The sequence below is a fragment of the Castor canadensis genome, chromosome 16 (assembly GCF_047511655.1).
Source record: "Castor canadensis chromosome 16, mCasCan1.hap1v2, whole genome shotgun sequence".
Lineage (NCBI taxonomy): Eukaryota > Metazoa > Chordata > Mammalia > Rodentia > Castoridae > Castor > Castor canadensis.
The window spans coordinates 78909100-78926409 of NC_133401.1; the positions used below are offsets into that span (position 1 = coordinate 78909100).

The 17310-nt window shown below is 36.0% G+C and overlaps 1 long non-coding RNA gene across 5 annotated transcripts in view; it reads right to left on the reverse strand.

The window, feature by feature from the left end:
* The window catches only part of LOC141418002 (uncharacterized), a 187748-nt gene that overhangs the window by 41464 nt on the left and 128974 nt on the right, over positions 1 to 17310 (reverse strand). For 4 of the 5 annotated variants that reach the window (XR_012442626.1, XR_012442625.1, XR_012442622.1 and 1 more), the window contains exons 2-3: positions 4405 to 4461; positions 3240 to 3333 (exon numbers count right to left, since the gene is read on the reverse strand). This is a non-coding gene — a long non-coding RNA (uncharacterized lncRNA). Of the gene's footprint in view, positions 1 to 3239; positions 3334 to 4404; positions 4462 to 10518; positions 10604 to 17310 lie in introns of all 5 variants that reach the window. The other variant, XR_012442624.1, reaches the window with a different exon arrangement.

Consider the following 17310-nt stretch of genomic DNA (forward strand, 5'->3'; position numbering starts at 1 on the left):
CAGAGCTGTGATTTTTTTGTAAAGATGTGGCATGTGGTGATGTGAGGGTTTTTTTAATTCTTTATACGTCTTTTAAAGCCTGCAGAATTCCAGAAATTGATTACTTGAAAATTACCTCACTTTTTATAATATTCAACTTGGAAATGTCTTTGAGAGAAGAAAAGTGTGTGGGAGAGTATCAAACATAATGGTTGTCTCAGAGTAAAGTAAGAGAAAATGAGGATTGTCTGAATTTAACAGAAAGGCTATAGAAGCACAGAGCCTTTTCTTCTTGTCTTCAGAGACCATGCAGTGAATTTTAAGAGTAGAAACTGATGAAAGAGTAAAACAAGGAATGTTTATAGAATATAAATGACTCAAATCATTTGAACATCATTGAAAAAAGTAATAAATTTTAAAATCATAATAATAATACATATGTTCAATCTAGGTAACACTATGTGTGTATGTGTGTGTGTGTGTGTGTGTATAAAGCTACACTATGCATTATACGGCTGATAATCCATATGCATAACCAGTTACATTTTTATTTCACATGTCTCTGAAAATTGCCACTTGGGTTTTTCTCTAGCTACAAGCTTTCCACCTTGTAATACAAAGTAAAGCCTCAGAAAATAATGAAACAGCATAAAGGATAGTTAATGCAATGGACAGCAGTATATCCCCACAGAATTTGATGCTTGGTCCAGCTCAGTGAAGTAGATATTGTTACCTGAGACCAAGATGCTAAATAATTTTGCTCACTGTTTCTGCATACTGGAGATCAGGTCCCAAAGTCCCTGATGGCACTATAAGATGAGGCCTAACCAATAAGTCTCTTTCCCAAAGCAAAACCCAAGAGAAAGAGTGGGCATCATAGATCCCACACAGCCAAGGAAACAGCCAACAGGCAGTGAAATATGTCATTCTATTTTTTCTGTTGAGTTTGGGATGTAAGTGACTTGGGGAGCTTTTGCAGTTTCCTCAATAAACCTGTCTGATAGAACAGCCAAAGTTCATTTAACTCAGCACTCCCCGTAGTCTCTATTCTGGTTTCTTTCTCAATGCAAAGTATAAAAGCAGGCATGAAACCAGTACTATAGAGAGCCCTTTCAGCAATGTTTATAAGGCCAGCTTATCCCAGAAGCTACGCATGGGAACTAAGCCTAAGGAGAGGAGAGCCCAGCATCACTCACTCTTTAAGAAAAACAAAGTAAACAAAAATTAAACGCCACTTTCACCCATAAAATCTAAACAATACAGGAATTTGAAAAGCTATTTAGAAGCACAGGAAAGTTTTTCCTTTATGGGACAACATATTGATGCATTTTTATTGGATCTAAATTTTGAAAATATATACCTTCTGAAAGAGTAATTCCATTTCTGTAAGTGTATACCAACATAAGTGTTCAAAGATGCCTTCTGAAGGTACTACAGTGTCAAATAAGGAGGTAGCTAAAGTAATTTTAATAAAAACCTTGCAGTGGAATGCCATAAAGGCTCTAGAAAGAATGTGGTAAGTTTATATATAATGACACAGGAAATATCTCAATTACAATGCAAAGTGAAAAAAGCAGTTCGAATAATAATACACAAAATGCCCATTTGCTTGTTATGATTCTCAAATGAGAAAAAGGGGTGCACATTATTTTTCATTATGTCTATGGAATCTGAAAGTGCTCAGAAAATATTGGTTGACTTGGGAGTAGAACACTAAGGTGCCCAGATTGGGAAGAAAGGTGTTCAGGTCGGTGATGGATAAGGACAGTATTCTTTCTTCCTTATTCTAACTTTGTTCCTTTGTTTGTTTTGTCTTGTTTTGTTTTGGTTTTTTGCCATGAGAGGAACCAAAATTCTCTTCTCCCTTACCTGGTTTGCATGAGAATGAAAATGGAGAGTTAGTGTCCAGAGTAAGCAGCCTGTTAGACACCAGGAAAGTAATGAATTTGGTTCCCTTGATATAAGTGAGTGCATAAACACATGTGTGCACACATACACACAAGAACACAAATATATACAGACAAATATACAATCCATCTGCCAGCTTCTAAAACCTGGTATTATGTTACCTGCTTCCAATCTATCTTATAGGTATTGCTCTTTCCAGGAAAATTAAATGAAAAGGCAAGGAAAAGAGTTAATTAGGGCACCACTGTCTCCTGATACCTTAGATTTTTTCAAAAGAGACAGAATCTTACCATCTCCAAAGCAAAAGAAAATGAAATCTTCCCAGGAACTATCTGTGACCCAGGAAAATGCTTTATTTTGCTCTCAATTTCAATCAATCTTGAAAGAAACACTAAGTTGAGAACACTTAAAATATACCCCTGCTATTATTGAAAACTACAAGGGTGAGGAACTTCTTAAATAGCAATGCTACACTGAATTGTAGGGATTCTGACAGGCAGTGAAATTTATAACTCTTTTCCTCTGTTCCAAATCACAGAAAGAGAAAAAGACAAAAACTACCATCCAGGTAAGTAGTCTCCAAATTAGATGTTTCTCTTACACCCCAAAAGTAAAGACATTTGGGGCAAGAAGCTGCAATGTATCTTTATTTATTTCAAATCATATATATCATGCCATTTCAGTCATACATTATGAATTTGCCAAATATAAAATTGAAAACAAAATGTATGAGATTTAAAATTACAGAAAATCAAGCTTCTAGTGTTTTTCCCAAATCCAGTAGAGCACTGTTTCAAAGAGTCATTATGATGGTGCCTCCTGCACAATTATAAGATTTATTACTCTAGCTATCACAACTTCAGCTACTCAAATGTCTCCTTAGATGGCCTAGGGGACAGAATTTACTTGGAAAAATAAATTTTACTTTCAATTTGAGGAGGGATAAGAGCTAATGAGTGCTCTGCAGATGTCAAGCATTATCAAGAGCCTTATATCTAATGTCTGATTTTTCCCAATAACTCTGCATGGTACATCTTATTCCCATTTTACAGTTCCAGAAACTGAGGATGAATGTGTCCCAAGATCAGCTAATTAGAAACAAGCAAGATACAGTATCAGAGTCTTTGCTAACTAATTTCAAAATCTATACATTATTCAGTCCTATTTACTACCTAAAAAAGGAAATATTTGTGCATCAAAATGTGTAATTGTTGTAAGATCAGAAATTTTAAAATATTACATGGACCTACTCAAGAGGTGGAGATCAGGAGAAGTGCAGTTCAAGGCCAACTCAGGCAAAAAGTTCACAATACCCCACCTCAACAAACACATTTGGCATTTGTGGTACGTACCTGCAATCCCAGCTATTTGGAAGGCAGAGATTGGGTGGACTGCAGTTTCAAAGACAGCCTAGGCAAAAAGTGTGAGACTCTATCTGAAAAACGACTAAAGCAAAAGGGTTGGAGATGTGGCTTAAGTAGTCAAGCTCCTGCTTAGCAAACAAAGTCCTGAGTTCAAATCCCAGTACGACCAAATGCATATATATATGTAATCAGACCATCTATATATATATATATATATATATATATATGTAATCAAAAAGAGGAGAAGCAGTTTGAGAGCTGTGTCTTCTCTCTCCCTACATTTCTGAGCCCTATTGTCCATAGCAGCTTAAAGATGAGGTATAACACCATAGTATTCTTCACATATTGAACCCTAAAGATTTATTTATTTATTTGTTTTGTGGTGCTAGAGATGGAACCCAAGGCCTTTCATATGCTAGGCAAGGGTTTTACCACTGAGATCCACCTCCAGTCCACCTTAAGAACTTTTGTAGGAAAGGTTTAGGAAAAAATTTTTTCATGATTTTTGAAATTTTCCCTTACATCCTCATATTACTTTTTTAAAAGTGCAAATACCACATGAACTTTTTAAAACCTGAAACTTGACACCATGCTTTTTTTTTTTTTTTTTGCAGTACTGGGGTTTGAACTCAGGGCCTTCACCTTGAGCCACTCCACCAGCCCTATTTTTGTGAAAGGCTTTTCAAGATAAGGCCTCATGAACTAATTGCCCTTGGCTGGCTTCGAACCATGATCCTACTGATCTCTGCCTCCTGAGTAGCTAGGATTATGGATTGAGCCACCAGTGCCTGGCTTATAATTTATGTGAAAAATGTTTCACAGAGTTTACTCTGGGTTAGCAGTTGTCAATGGGACTCCCAGGGAATACTATTTTTTCAATCTTTACATTTTACTATATATGTAGATGTATATATGCACACATACATATGAGTGTATACACAAGTATGTGTGTACATATGTCTTACTTTGTCACACAAATAAATATATATAATACTTTGATCCCTTTGACCACTCAGTATCCCTTCCTCTTCCTCTCCCCTGTTCTACTGATTCCCCCATTAGTCTCTCTTTTACATCTAGGTCCCATTATTATTATTAACATCATCATTTTAGATCTAGGTTCCACAAATGAGCAAGAACAGGCAATACTTACCTTTTTTGAGCTTGGCTTATCTCACTCAACGTGATGATCTCCAAATCCATCCATTTCCTGCAAATAACATAATTTTATTTTTATTCATAGATGAGTAATATTGGCAGCATCTGGAGACAGTTTGGCTTGTCTGGAAGTTGTAAGGTACTATTGGATAGAGGCCAGTGATGCTACTGAAAACCCTAAAGTGCACGGGACTGTCCCCACATCATGTCAATTTCTAACCATAGTTAGAAGTCTTATTCTAAGAAAGCAATCGATGCATTAGGGGTGATACACTATCCAAATGTGCTTGTCATAGGACAGTTTGTGATAGTATAATACTATGAGGCTCACTAAATTACAGTGCATCTATTCACTAGAACGCTTCACATGACATTTCTAAACAACAACACAAAAACGGAATGGGGGAAAAGGGAGAATAACGGACAGAATGAGCCAAACCATGGTACAATATATATATATATGGAAATGTCACAGTGAAACCCCCTGTTTAACTTTCATATACTAATAACAATGTTTTTAAACAAAAGAATAAGAACATGAAAAAATGTTCATAATTACATGTTCTAAAGTAATATGGTTAGTATGTAAATTATAGTATTAGAAAACTAGACATATGCTTAAGTGTAGGCATGGAAAATATTTTATAAGAATAATCAACCAAAATATTAATATTTTTGTTGCTGAAGAGTGGTAGAAAGTTCATATGAAAAATACTTCATGGTCAAAGCCATTAAAAATATCCACACACATCATAGTGAGAAAGAAAAGCATAGCCAATAGAGGCTGTAGCCTCAAAATCCATACGAGCCTCTTAAGTATGTAAGATTTATAGCCCTCTTTTTAGGGTGTGTCATTGCAAAAGTTTTATTTTCTGACATCAAGTGTCTTAATAATAGAAAAGAGAAGTACCAGGTGTTTCTCACCAGGTGCCTTTGTAATGGCAGCAGAGTTCACTGGAATATTTTTGTTCAGAGCCAAAACAGTACCTACTATTTTTGTGCCATCTTTTTAAAAGCCTTCATTGTTACGCTGATTCAAAAGCAGAGTCACTCACTCTCACCCACAGCAAGAGCCGTGTGATCACGACACACTGCACACTGAAGAAATGCTTAAAACTTCATGAACACCGTATCAGAATGGTTTGTGAATAGAAAGCATTATGACATTGTCTGCTAGCAGCCTCTTCAGTTCTATATTTGAATTCAGAAGTATTCTTGACGTTCCTACAGGAACACATGCTAATAAATTATCCTGTGTTTTGGTGACCAGTAGCTTCAATGTGACCAGACCAAAAAGTAATGGTAATAAAATGGCTCAAATCTTCTCAAATACCATGAGGTTTATACCAAGCCACATCTGCTAAGATTGCTTCCGAGGACAGCTGAGGTTCAAAACTTCTGCAATAGTCAGAGAAAGAGAGCAAAAGGGGAACAGCTGGAGAAAGACAAAAGGAGGAAGGAATAGAGGGCTCTCTAAGTTACTTACAAAATAACAATGGTTACATAAAATAAAATTCTTTTATTTATTTTATTTTCATTTATAAGAGGGTTCAAGTGGTTTGCAGCTACATCAGGTGTAAGAACCACTTCCTCCATTCCTGCAATATTAAATAAGAACAGTACTTTATGTTTTCTTTTCTTTTAGAGCCTTGCTATATAACCCAGGCTGGCCTGGAGGTCAGTAAGTTGCCCAGACTGATCTCAAATTTGTGATCCTCCTGCCTCAGTCTCCCAAGCTCTAGGATTACAGGCCTGCACCAACACACCCAGCAAAATCAGTTTTCTTAATGGCACCTAAAAGAGAAAGTGCATTACTTATCATTTTCATCTGTATATTACATAGCATTTGGTTTTTTTATTGTTGTGCTGAGTGGGGGTACATTGTGGCATTTACAAAAGTTCTTGCAATGTATCAAATACATCATACTTGAATTCACCCCCTCCACCATTCTGGCATTTTAAATTGTTGGAAATACATTAACTCTCTGATTCAAGATGGTAAAATAATCTCATACATACAGTTTTTCTTTCTGTAAATGTCTTATTGAAATAACAGCAAACATCTATTTTCTAAATCTTGACTGGTATTGGAAAACAGAAAATCATTCCATCCATGAATCAAACATTGAAGAAGTTTTAAAAAGCAAAGAGAAAATAGAGTTAGATTGACAGAAGAGTCCAAGTAAAAGGTCATTCAAGAAAGACAGAAGAGGGGTACTCCATAGCCACCTTCCCCAATAATGACACAGGGAGACACTGCACCCAGAGACAAAACAAATTTCCCTAAGAGAAACAGAATTTCCATACAGAATTCCAAATAGTTTACGTGGACACTGCCCCCTTGAGCAGCTGAACTCCACACCCCTTAAGTGGGCTTCCCTAAGGACTTCTGAAGAATATAGGTGTGGTCAGGAGAAAAAAGTAACTGTCCACTAGAGGCCCTGAGCAGCACTACCTCACCCAGGTCAAGTGATTAACATGAAGTGATAAATTGTTTTGATAATTTGTTCTTTTTATGAGAATGGGACCTCACTTCTGGGCTCTTCCTTCCATAATCATATGCTTATCATGAGAGAAAAAAAAAACTTCAAACAAACTCAAATCAAGGGAATCTTCAAAAATACCTGACCTCAAGCCTTTTAAGGTCATCCAAAACAAGAAAATATGAGAATTTCCACAAACCAGAGGGGCCAAGGAAAGACATAATACGGTATTCTGAATGGGATCTTGGAAGAGGAAGAAGATGGCACAGGAAGTCTACAGCTCAGGCAACAATAATCTTCTGAGGTTGGCTCCTTCGTTGTGAGTAGATGAACCACAGCAGTGTAAAAGTTTAACAATAAGAAACACCGGATAAGTGTGTAGGGGAACTCTTAGTGTCCTTGAAGATTTTCTGTAAATCAAAAGTATACTAAAATTAAAATTGTATTTAAATACAAAACAAAATTTAAAGTATAGTAAAACAATATGTTCTGAGAGAATTTTTCAAATTTGAGGTGGAAATAAACATTAAAACTAAAATTAGAGCTGGGGGTGGCAATCTCAAGTGATAGACCACCTACCTAGCAAACCTCAATACCACCCCCCCAAAAAAACTAAAGAGGCAATGAAACAGTACTATAAACAATTTCATGTCGATAAATTTGAAAACTGAGATTAAGTGAACAAATTCTCTGAAAATGAGCATTCATGGATCATACAAAATGAAATTGAAAATATGAATAGTTCTATTAAAAAACTGACTGGTTATTGACCATCACCCCAAACTACAGATCCATAGAGTGCTATTCATACAGTGTCGTTTATACAGTCTATCACACATTTAAGGGAAAAAAACATAAATCTTCCACTAATTCTATCATAAAATAGTGGAGGTAAAATCATTCCTCAATTGTTTTATGGGAGTGGCATAGTCATAATAATAGCAAAACTTGAAGAAGATATATCAACATTCCTCAAAAACACATATGTGAATGCTATTTAACTTTTAAAAAAATCAAATTGCTTTCAGCTGTATGTAAAAAGAACAATACATATTGGTTAAAAGAATTTATCCAAGGTATACAAGTTTAGTTTAACATTTCAAAATCAGTGGATATAATTCACCATGTTCAAATAAAGAGAAAATCTGTAACATCATCTCAGTAAATGAAGAAAAACAACTCCAAATAAAATGGATTGTTCTCTTTGTACGTACTTTTTAACAATTGACCCTGGAATACATAAGAAATTTTAACAGAAGAATTTCCTTTTCAAAGCAGTGAAACCTGTAACAGGTACAGCCGGACAGAATGTATAAGCTCTGGTACACCATTGCACAAAATGGTTATTACAGTTTCAGATCACAGAAAAAGATTCAAAAATTCACAGCTCACTTTATGAAACAATAATAATTTTGATATTAAACTAAATCAAAACATAATAAAAAGAACATCATAAACAGTTTCATTTGAGAGAATAAAAGTCATTAACTAAATGAATCCAGTGATATATTAAAATAATAACCAGTTGGGGTGGATCTCTAAATGCAGATGTGGTTTAGCATTAGAAAACTATTTACAGAAAAAAAAACAGATGACTGTCATCCCTCACTACAATTGGTTGACATTATTCTGAAAGTATTATTTAGTACAAATACAGGAGCAAAATTTTATTTAGTTATTTAAAATCTGAAGATGATATAATTGTATATTAGAAAAACCCAAGATTTCAACTAAAAGAGTTACCAAAAAACCAAATACAAGTAAGTAGCTTATATAAATTTAGTATTGTAAAAATTGATAACTTTCATACTTTCAAATAATGACAATGTAGAATGAATAATAAAACAAAAACATGGTCAAAGAAACCGTAATAAAAATTTACTCAAGAATAGATATTATAAGAAATTCACAAGATCTAAATAAAGAAAAAATTTAAATGCTCTTGAAGGAATTAAAAAGATGAATAAAGGCATATGATATTCTTAACAGGAAGTGTTAGTATCATATTATCATTAACCTATAAATGCAAGGTATCGGTGTTGTTTCTCTTTAATCTGTAAATGTCAGGAAATCTAGAGATTATACTGCTAAGTGAAATAAGCCAGAGGAAGACAGGCATTTCATGAGCTCACTCAGATGTTGAGTCATAAAAACCTGAGCTCATGCCAGGTTTAATCCTAGTATTAGACAGGCTGAGATCAGAAGGATCTTGGTTTAAGGCCAGCCCAGAGAAATAGTTTGCAAGACCCTATCTCCAAAATAACCAGTACCAAATGGACTGGAGGTGTAGCTCAAATGGTAAAGCACCTGCTTTGCAATCATAAAGCCCTGAGTTCAAACCTCAGTCCCACAAAAAAAAAAAAGCTGAGTTTATGAGTTCATAGAAGTACAGGAGGCTGGGGAGGATAAGAGAGAAAGGGTTGGGGAGAGATTGTTTAACAGGTACAAAAATACAACTAGGTAAAAGGAATAAGTCCTGGTGTACTGCTACACAGAAAGCTATTATGGTTGGTATGTGTATTGTACATATCAAGACACCTAGAAGAGATGTTCTTATCATAAAGAAATGGTAAGCGTTTGAGATGGCGTATAATCTAAATATCCTGTGTTAATCATTACACGTGATACTACCACCCTGTCCTCCATAAATATGTGTAACTATTGTCTGTCAATTAAAAATAATTTTTAAAGTTAAATAAATTTTAAAAGTAGATTCAAAAACAGAATAGTCAGGAAACATATCTTTTAAAAAAGCAGAATTAATCATTAATTAAATGGAGTTGACCCCCCCACAAAAAAGAATGAACACACTATATCATATATCATAATAATTAAAGCAATATAATAGCAGCCCATGAAGAGAAAATGCCAAAATACGCCCAAATGCATACAGAAACTTTGTATATGTTAAAAAGCATTTTAAATCAGTAAGGAAAATTGTGTAAATAAAGAGTGTTAGGGGAATCAACTAGCTATTTGGAAAACTGGATCCATCTTATCTCTAGTTAAATTCCAAAAAGACTAAGGATTTTCTGAAACATAAAAACACTAGACAAAACCATTTGCGAATCCTTCTATTGATTCAATCTCTAATTACGGCACTATACCAAAAGGGAAACTGAATTAAAAAAAATTAAGCAGTGGTATTTGCAATAATATCATGAATAATGCCCTAAATGTTTCTCAAATATGTGAAATAGAAAATCCATGCATAGCATGTCAGTGCCTCTTCAGAAACACTTTTGTCAAAACAATGTTATTTTTGCCATGCTGATGGGTGAAAAATAACATTTCAATAGAATTCAAATTCAAGCTACATATTTTTAATTCAGACTCTACATTCACTTCAGGAAAACACTGTTGTCTACATTTTCTATTGCAAATGTACACAAAGCCTTGATTGCAATGAAAACAGCCCCAAAATTGGAGTTGGACTGAGCTGAGTCCAAAACGCAACTCTGCTCTCTTCAGAATGTACAAAATACTTAATGCTACTGACCTCAAATGTCTCCATCTATTTAAAAAAATGTTAGTAATAAAATCCCCCTTGCAGGATGTGGTTAGAAAGAAAATGGGAGAATACTTGCGAAGTTCTCAGCACACAGTAGGGATTTGACAGCTATTACCTTTTTTACCTCTTTTCTTCCCCTGCTCTTGGACTGGAAGGATGGGCAGTTACATTTCTTCAAAACCTTAGACTCATAGAATGTCCTAAGGGGAAAGGAACAGGAAACAGCAACAGAACCACTCATTCTACCAATGATGAAACTGGCATGATCCCTGCCAATGTCTCCATACAAACATAGACAAACAATGACATTTTCTTTTCATCCTCCAGGACACTGCAAAAAGCCTCAGCTTCCAACTCTTCACAGGGCTTGTGGCTTATTCTTCCATTATCCTGTTAAATCCCATTTATCCAGCCTCCTTCATAAGCTTTCCAAGGAGGTAAGCCAGGAGTTAAAACACAAGCGACATTTTTTTTCTGGACTGCGCTGTGTGCTTTTGAGAACTGCATAAACATATACATGTTTGGAAGACTTGCTACAGAGGATGCATCTTGGACACAGCACGAGGGCTCCACCTTCAGCTTCAGAATGAAGGGGAACTTTTAAAAACTGCTATTTGATCCTAAGAAAGTAAATCTAAAATACAATCTCTTCTCATAAAATTTAAACCACACAATCTCTCACTTTAAATACTTCCATCCAGAATACTTATCTGCTGTCCCTAGGTAAAATGGAGAATCTTATAATGTGCCATGCTGAGTTTAAATACACTAGATTTTTTAAGTATTACATTTTCTTTAAATTCTTCATGATACATGTCTTAGTGCCATTTTTAGTTTCAACAGAAGCTGATAAGCTCTTAAAGAAAAAGGTTAATTCTTGCCCAGCAAAATGATGCATAAATTACCAGTGGTATTTTTAATTTTTTCTAAATACATAGCAGTTTTTGGAGGAGAAATTTTATCTTGACAAAGGACAGTAAATAAAATTCAGTTCTGCTAAGAGGAATTGCCTAGACCTTGAAGTTTAGTATCTGTCAACAGCAGTGGTGAGGAATACAAAACAAACCATAGGAAAATATTCTTGTCATTCCACAGAATAAAGCTTTCAAATCTAAGTTGAATTCTAAAGCAGTTGATATAATTAAATAACAGAATGGAAGATCATCTTTCTTCTATCACATAACTATAAAAGTCTATTTTTAAAAAGGTGACAACATATGAATAATAAAAGAAAAATGAAAAAATAAAAAAATAAAATAAATAAATAAAAATAAAAAGGTGACAAAATGCCTACTTCTGTACAAGTTGTGGCATATAAAAAAAAACTAGTCACTTTTCTACATTAAGATCTGTAGGTATAGATTATAAGCAAGCACACGGGCTCTGAATCTTTCAACCTGCTCATAAGTGTAAACTCATCGGTAATGCCCTCCCTGTAGTGTTCTTGTTGGTGCTATCAAATTCTCAGAGTTCTAAGTCTTGATGAAAAGTAGTTATAGATTCTCCAAGTAATGGAACTATGTCTAGGTCAGTAGTACTGGAAAATTTATACTTATGTGTTAAATACCACAAGGTTCTACATGTCTTCAAGTGAAGCCCTGGGTTCTTACCTTTTTTCCCCTTTACACTGTTTACAAGTCTGGAATCAAAAGTTGCCGCAGAAGGACTGGAGGCATGGTTCAAGTAGATCACCTGCCTAGCAAGCATAAGGCCTTGAGTTCAACCCCAGTATAAAAAAAAAATGTTGTCACAGAGAAATGTGAGTTTTTTGTGAGTCCCCAAGGATATTGAAAAGGGATTATCCACCCCACCAGAGCAAGGATTGAAACCCAGTCCAAATTTCTCAAGTTCTTTCAACACCCAAGGTTTTTAAGGTCCTTACCCACCTATGATCTCTTTCATAATAGTGAATAATTGAAATTCAATGTGCTTAGTTCCGCAGTAAGTATTCTTAAAATGTTCTTCATAATGATCTAATGACTTAGTTCTTTCACTATTTGTTGTTTATCATTGAGAAACCGAAGTGTAAAGATATTAAATAAGTCATGTTAGTAGATGAACAAAACAAGTGCCCAAGCTGCCTTGCTTTCTCCTTTCTTCTGCAATCTCTCTCTCCTCTCTCTCTCTCTCTCTCTCTCTCTCTCTCTCTCTCTCTCTCTCTCAGTGTCTCCATGCAAGTTGAATAAGATTAAAGTATTTCACTCAATGGAAACAAAAAGTAAATACAAACTCCACAGAAAGATTCTAGATTGCTATATTTCTAACAGAACACCACCTCATAATGATAAATAATTACACTTAGGCTCATTCTTTCCATTGAAACTCTTAAAAGTCATGATATAAATGCCTTTTAAACTTCCTCTGACTTCTGATATCTGGTTTGGAAGACAGCCACATCTGTACAAGCTTTTTTCTCAAATGAAGTTCAGAAGTTATCAATAAGATTTCCACTACTGAGATAATATAAAGGAAAGACTATCCACCTGCTAAAATACATCACTTAGTAGAAAAGATCTAGACTACATAAATAATTCAATTTTGTCCCAATTCATGGCTCATTCCTTTGGGATATCTAAAAGGAAACACCATGACTATCTAACTCCTGAAGAAAAAAAAAACCTTTGGAGTATCTGACCAGCTTTCCCCCTCTTTTCTGGGAATTAACTCCCCACAAATACTAGAATAGACTTCTTTCCATGCTTGTAATTTATAACCCTTTCTGAATTCCTGCAAAAAGTCAGGTTAGTCTTCAACTTCAAACATACTAATTTGCCTTAGGAGTTAAGCTCGAAGCTTAGAGAAGCCATCTTTGATAATATACATGACAAGGTAGGGAAAGACAGCAAAAAGAAAACAAACAGAAGGGGCTCAGGTGGCTCACACCTGTAATCCTAGCTACTTGAGAGTCTGAGATCAGAAGAATCGTGGTTCAAGGCCAGCCTGGGAAAACAATTAATGAGATCTCATCTCCAAAATAACCAGAGCAAAAATAGGCTGAAGTTGTGGCTCAAGAGGTAGGGTGCTTGGTTTGCAAATGTGAAGAAAGAACAAATAGGATGAAAAAGAGATCAAAAGAGAAAAAATAGCATCCTTGGATGTTGTCCTTTTCCCAGTTCCTGGAATTAGCGCTTTCTGTCCTTGGTTTATATATGATACTCCTGATTTTCTGTGTGTGTGTGTGTGTGTGTGTGTGTGTGTGTATGTGTGTGTCTGTGTGTGTGTGTTTGCAATAACTTCATTGAGTCTTGAGTTAGGATTTTTGTTTCTGCTACCCAAATATTCTCTCACTGAAATATTAGAATAACACCCTCTTCCACCCCTATTTTACAGAGCAGAAAGTAGCAATACTTTCAAATCCTCTACTTGATTGACAGTAAAGTGCTAACACTGTGCCAGGCACTGAAATAAGTGAAATTGAAATGAAAAGAGAGTATGAGAAAAAAGATTGAGAAAGTGTAAAGCCATTTCTTTAAACAACAATGTTTATTGAGAGTCTACTCAAGGGCAGGCACCATTGCAATACTGACCCTATAGTAAGAATGAAGAAGCAATTTCCTTCATGCAGTGAACATTGTAGCACAGAAAACAGATGACAAAATTAAATTAAAATCTAATGTATGACTATAAGTCATGTGAGTAAGTACTGAAGAAAATTAAATCATAAACTGGGGATGGTAATACACATCTGTAATCCTACTACTCAGGAAGTTTTGACACTATGATCCTGAATATGAGCCTAGCCTGTGTTATAATAGTGAGTTCAAGACCAGTCTGGTCTACAAACCAAGAAACTACATATGTCTCAAAATAAATAAATAAATAAAATCCTGGTAAAAAATCATTCCCTCACTAAATGTATAGTTTAGAAATGTCTCACATACATGAAATAATTTTTTAAATTATTTGAGGCAGTGAGGGACAATGTTCCCATTATGAGCTGTTTGGACCCTTTATATAAATAAATTCAAAGGTGATCCCTTAAAGACTCTCTTTAGCCTTGAACGTGTATCCACCAACCCTATTATCTTGTGACTCTGCAAAAGTCTTGAACCTTGGGCTAGATGGTGCTTGGCTCAAGTGGTAGAATGTCTGCTTAGTGAGTACAAGACTCTGAGTTCAAACCCCAGCACCACAAAAAAGAAAGACCAGGAGCTTGATATGAAAGAGTTATGACTGTGAACTAACCTAGCAGGTGAGACTCCAAGGTATACAAACCCACCTTTGATTTTTATATAGTATTCAGAATCAGTCACTCTGAATTTTGTTACTCTGTAACAAAATATTGAGTTTGGTACACAGTAAGGCCACAGATACTAATTGTGATCCATTTAATTTATCACAAGACAAACTTCTAACTATGACTCTGTAAAATTCATTACCCAAGACTAAGTGCTCCTCAGGCATCCCTCGTGTCACAGTGTGCTCTTCCTTACTGATAGGCACTAGCTGGTTAACCAGTCAGAAGACGTTCTGAAAGTTTTCTTTAATTAGCTCTCAGAGAAGCACCACCAGATTCCCAGGACAGCCACCTAAAGCCAAGTCTTATCTCTGCCATCATTGCTACCTTTGCCCAAGTTCAGCAAAGACTGTTGAATCCCCAGCTGAAGGGAAAACAAAAGCCAACGTGCACAGAGGACATGGCCTCCCTCCCCAGGAACATTTTATGAACATTTTTTAATTTTAAAAAATTACATGGGGCAGATTCCAAGATGGCGGCTCGAGGGAGGAAGCAGAAAACGTGCCTTCTAAAGTGAAATCTTGGAGAGACACTGGAGACACACCTTGCAGGCAAGGCCACCGAGAAGAGGCAAAACTTTGACCCCTCCACACCTCAGAGAATCTCCACTTCACGTAAAATGGAGAAACCAGGAGGGCCTCCGGGCCACCAGATACCTGCACCCAAATGGCTAGGGAAGACACAGATAAGGTGAGCTAAGCGGCACGCGGTACTCCCACAAACAACCCTGGGCCAGATCAGCATAGCCCCCTGGACAGACCGACCCCCACCCAGGGAAAAAAGAGAAACTGAGTAATAAGCAATAAGAGCAATAAAGACACATTGCAAAGAGGGTGGGGCATCCTGAGCACCAAAGAGAGGGGAAAGAAAATCCCTCACGGAACTGTAAATAAGCAAGCTGTGCCTGGCCAGAGAGGGTGGGAGTGGAGCCACGCGCCCAGCAACCAGGAACTGGAAAGCTTGTGAGAGGACAGAGGGAGAAAAACTCCATGGGTGAGGGGGGAAGACCCACCTCCCACATGGACTGCAAATAAACACTCAGGCCTGAGAAAGTTGCTGCAGTGTCACCTCCCCCAGTGTGCTTGGAAAGAGGAAAGCTTGTAGCTGCAGATTGTGCACAGGAGAACTCAGAGTAAACAAAGCCTGCAGGGCCAGGTGAGTGCTAAGCAAACCCCTGAGATCTGCATAAATAATGGCGCCAGCAAGAGCAGGCTGACAGCAGCAGGCAGGCAAGCTACAGTCATAGAGAGCCATTCACAGACCTGTCTCCAAACTTTTTTCTCTCTCCCTACCTTTGATGAGAAAACAACTGAACTACACCTGCATGCTGAAAAACTTACTGAAATTGTATTGCATTAAATTTGGGACACTTGGTGGATTTTCTGTGTGTGTGTGTGTGTGTGTGTGTGTGTGTGTGTGTGTGTGTGTGTGTGTGTTTTGTGTGGTTTTGTTTTACTTTATGTTTCCCTGTTGATGAGACAACTACAGAAGAACATCTGAGGCACCATCTCCAGGATTGGAGGCTGAGGGACGAACATCAAAATTATTAAGTCTGAAACTTTATTGCATTTCAACTTGGAGGTTTTTTTTTTTAATTTTCTATTTATTATTGTTTCTTTTCTTTTCGTTTCTTTTCCTTTTTTATATATATTTTTTCTTTCACTACTTATTTTTTATTTTTACTCTTATCTTTATTCTTTTTATTTTTTATTTTCAATCCTCTCTGTCTCTCTAATGCCTTTTCAGCTTTCAGTTGATTAGTACACTGTCTCTCCATGTTTATATCTTTGAAAGTTTTCTTTGTTAGTTTCTTTCTTTTTTTTTCTACTTGATTATTTGTTTTTCCTTTTTCCTCTAACTTCTTTCCATCCCCTCTCACCTTTACATTCTAAATACCACTAGTGCTATTATTACAAGCCAGAAAATACTTAATTGCACACAGTAGAGGGACAATAGCAACACCAAGGGAAATGACAGGAATTCAGAAAAAACAGGGAAACCAGTTTCCCCACAGCAAAAAATTAGTACAGGAACCAGAAGGAAATGAAGAAAACAGATACTCAGATCCAGACTCCAACAAAATGAAGATAAACTATGCCAAAGAACCCAATGAAGCAAAAAGAACAATTTAAAAGTAGACATTCTAAAGGTATTCAATGAGAATTTTATAGAAAACATACTGGATAGGGTCAACCAAAATGTACAGGAGACACTCAAGAAATTCCAAGACAACAAAAATAGAGAATTTGAAAAAGCAAAAGAAGAAATAAAGGAAACATAGAAGCACAGTAAAAACACCAAGTGAAAAAAGCAAACACAATCAATAAAGAGATAAATGAACTCAGGACAAAAATAGACAACATTAAAGAGGAAACCACCCAGGATATGGAACACCTCAGAAAAAAGAACAAAACAGAACTGCAAAACAAAATGGAAGGCAATCCAGCAGAATAAAACAAGCAGAACACAGAATCTCAGAACTCGAGATGAAATGGTAATTAAAGGAAGAACTGAAGAACTATTAAACAACTCAAGATCTGTGAAAAGAAAATGCAAGAACACAGCAACTCCATCAAAAGACCAAACTTGAGAATCATGGGCATCAAAGAAGGGGAAGAGGGGCAAGCAAAGGGAATGCATAATATATTCAACAAAATAATAACAGAAAAT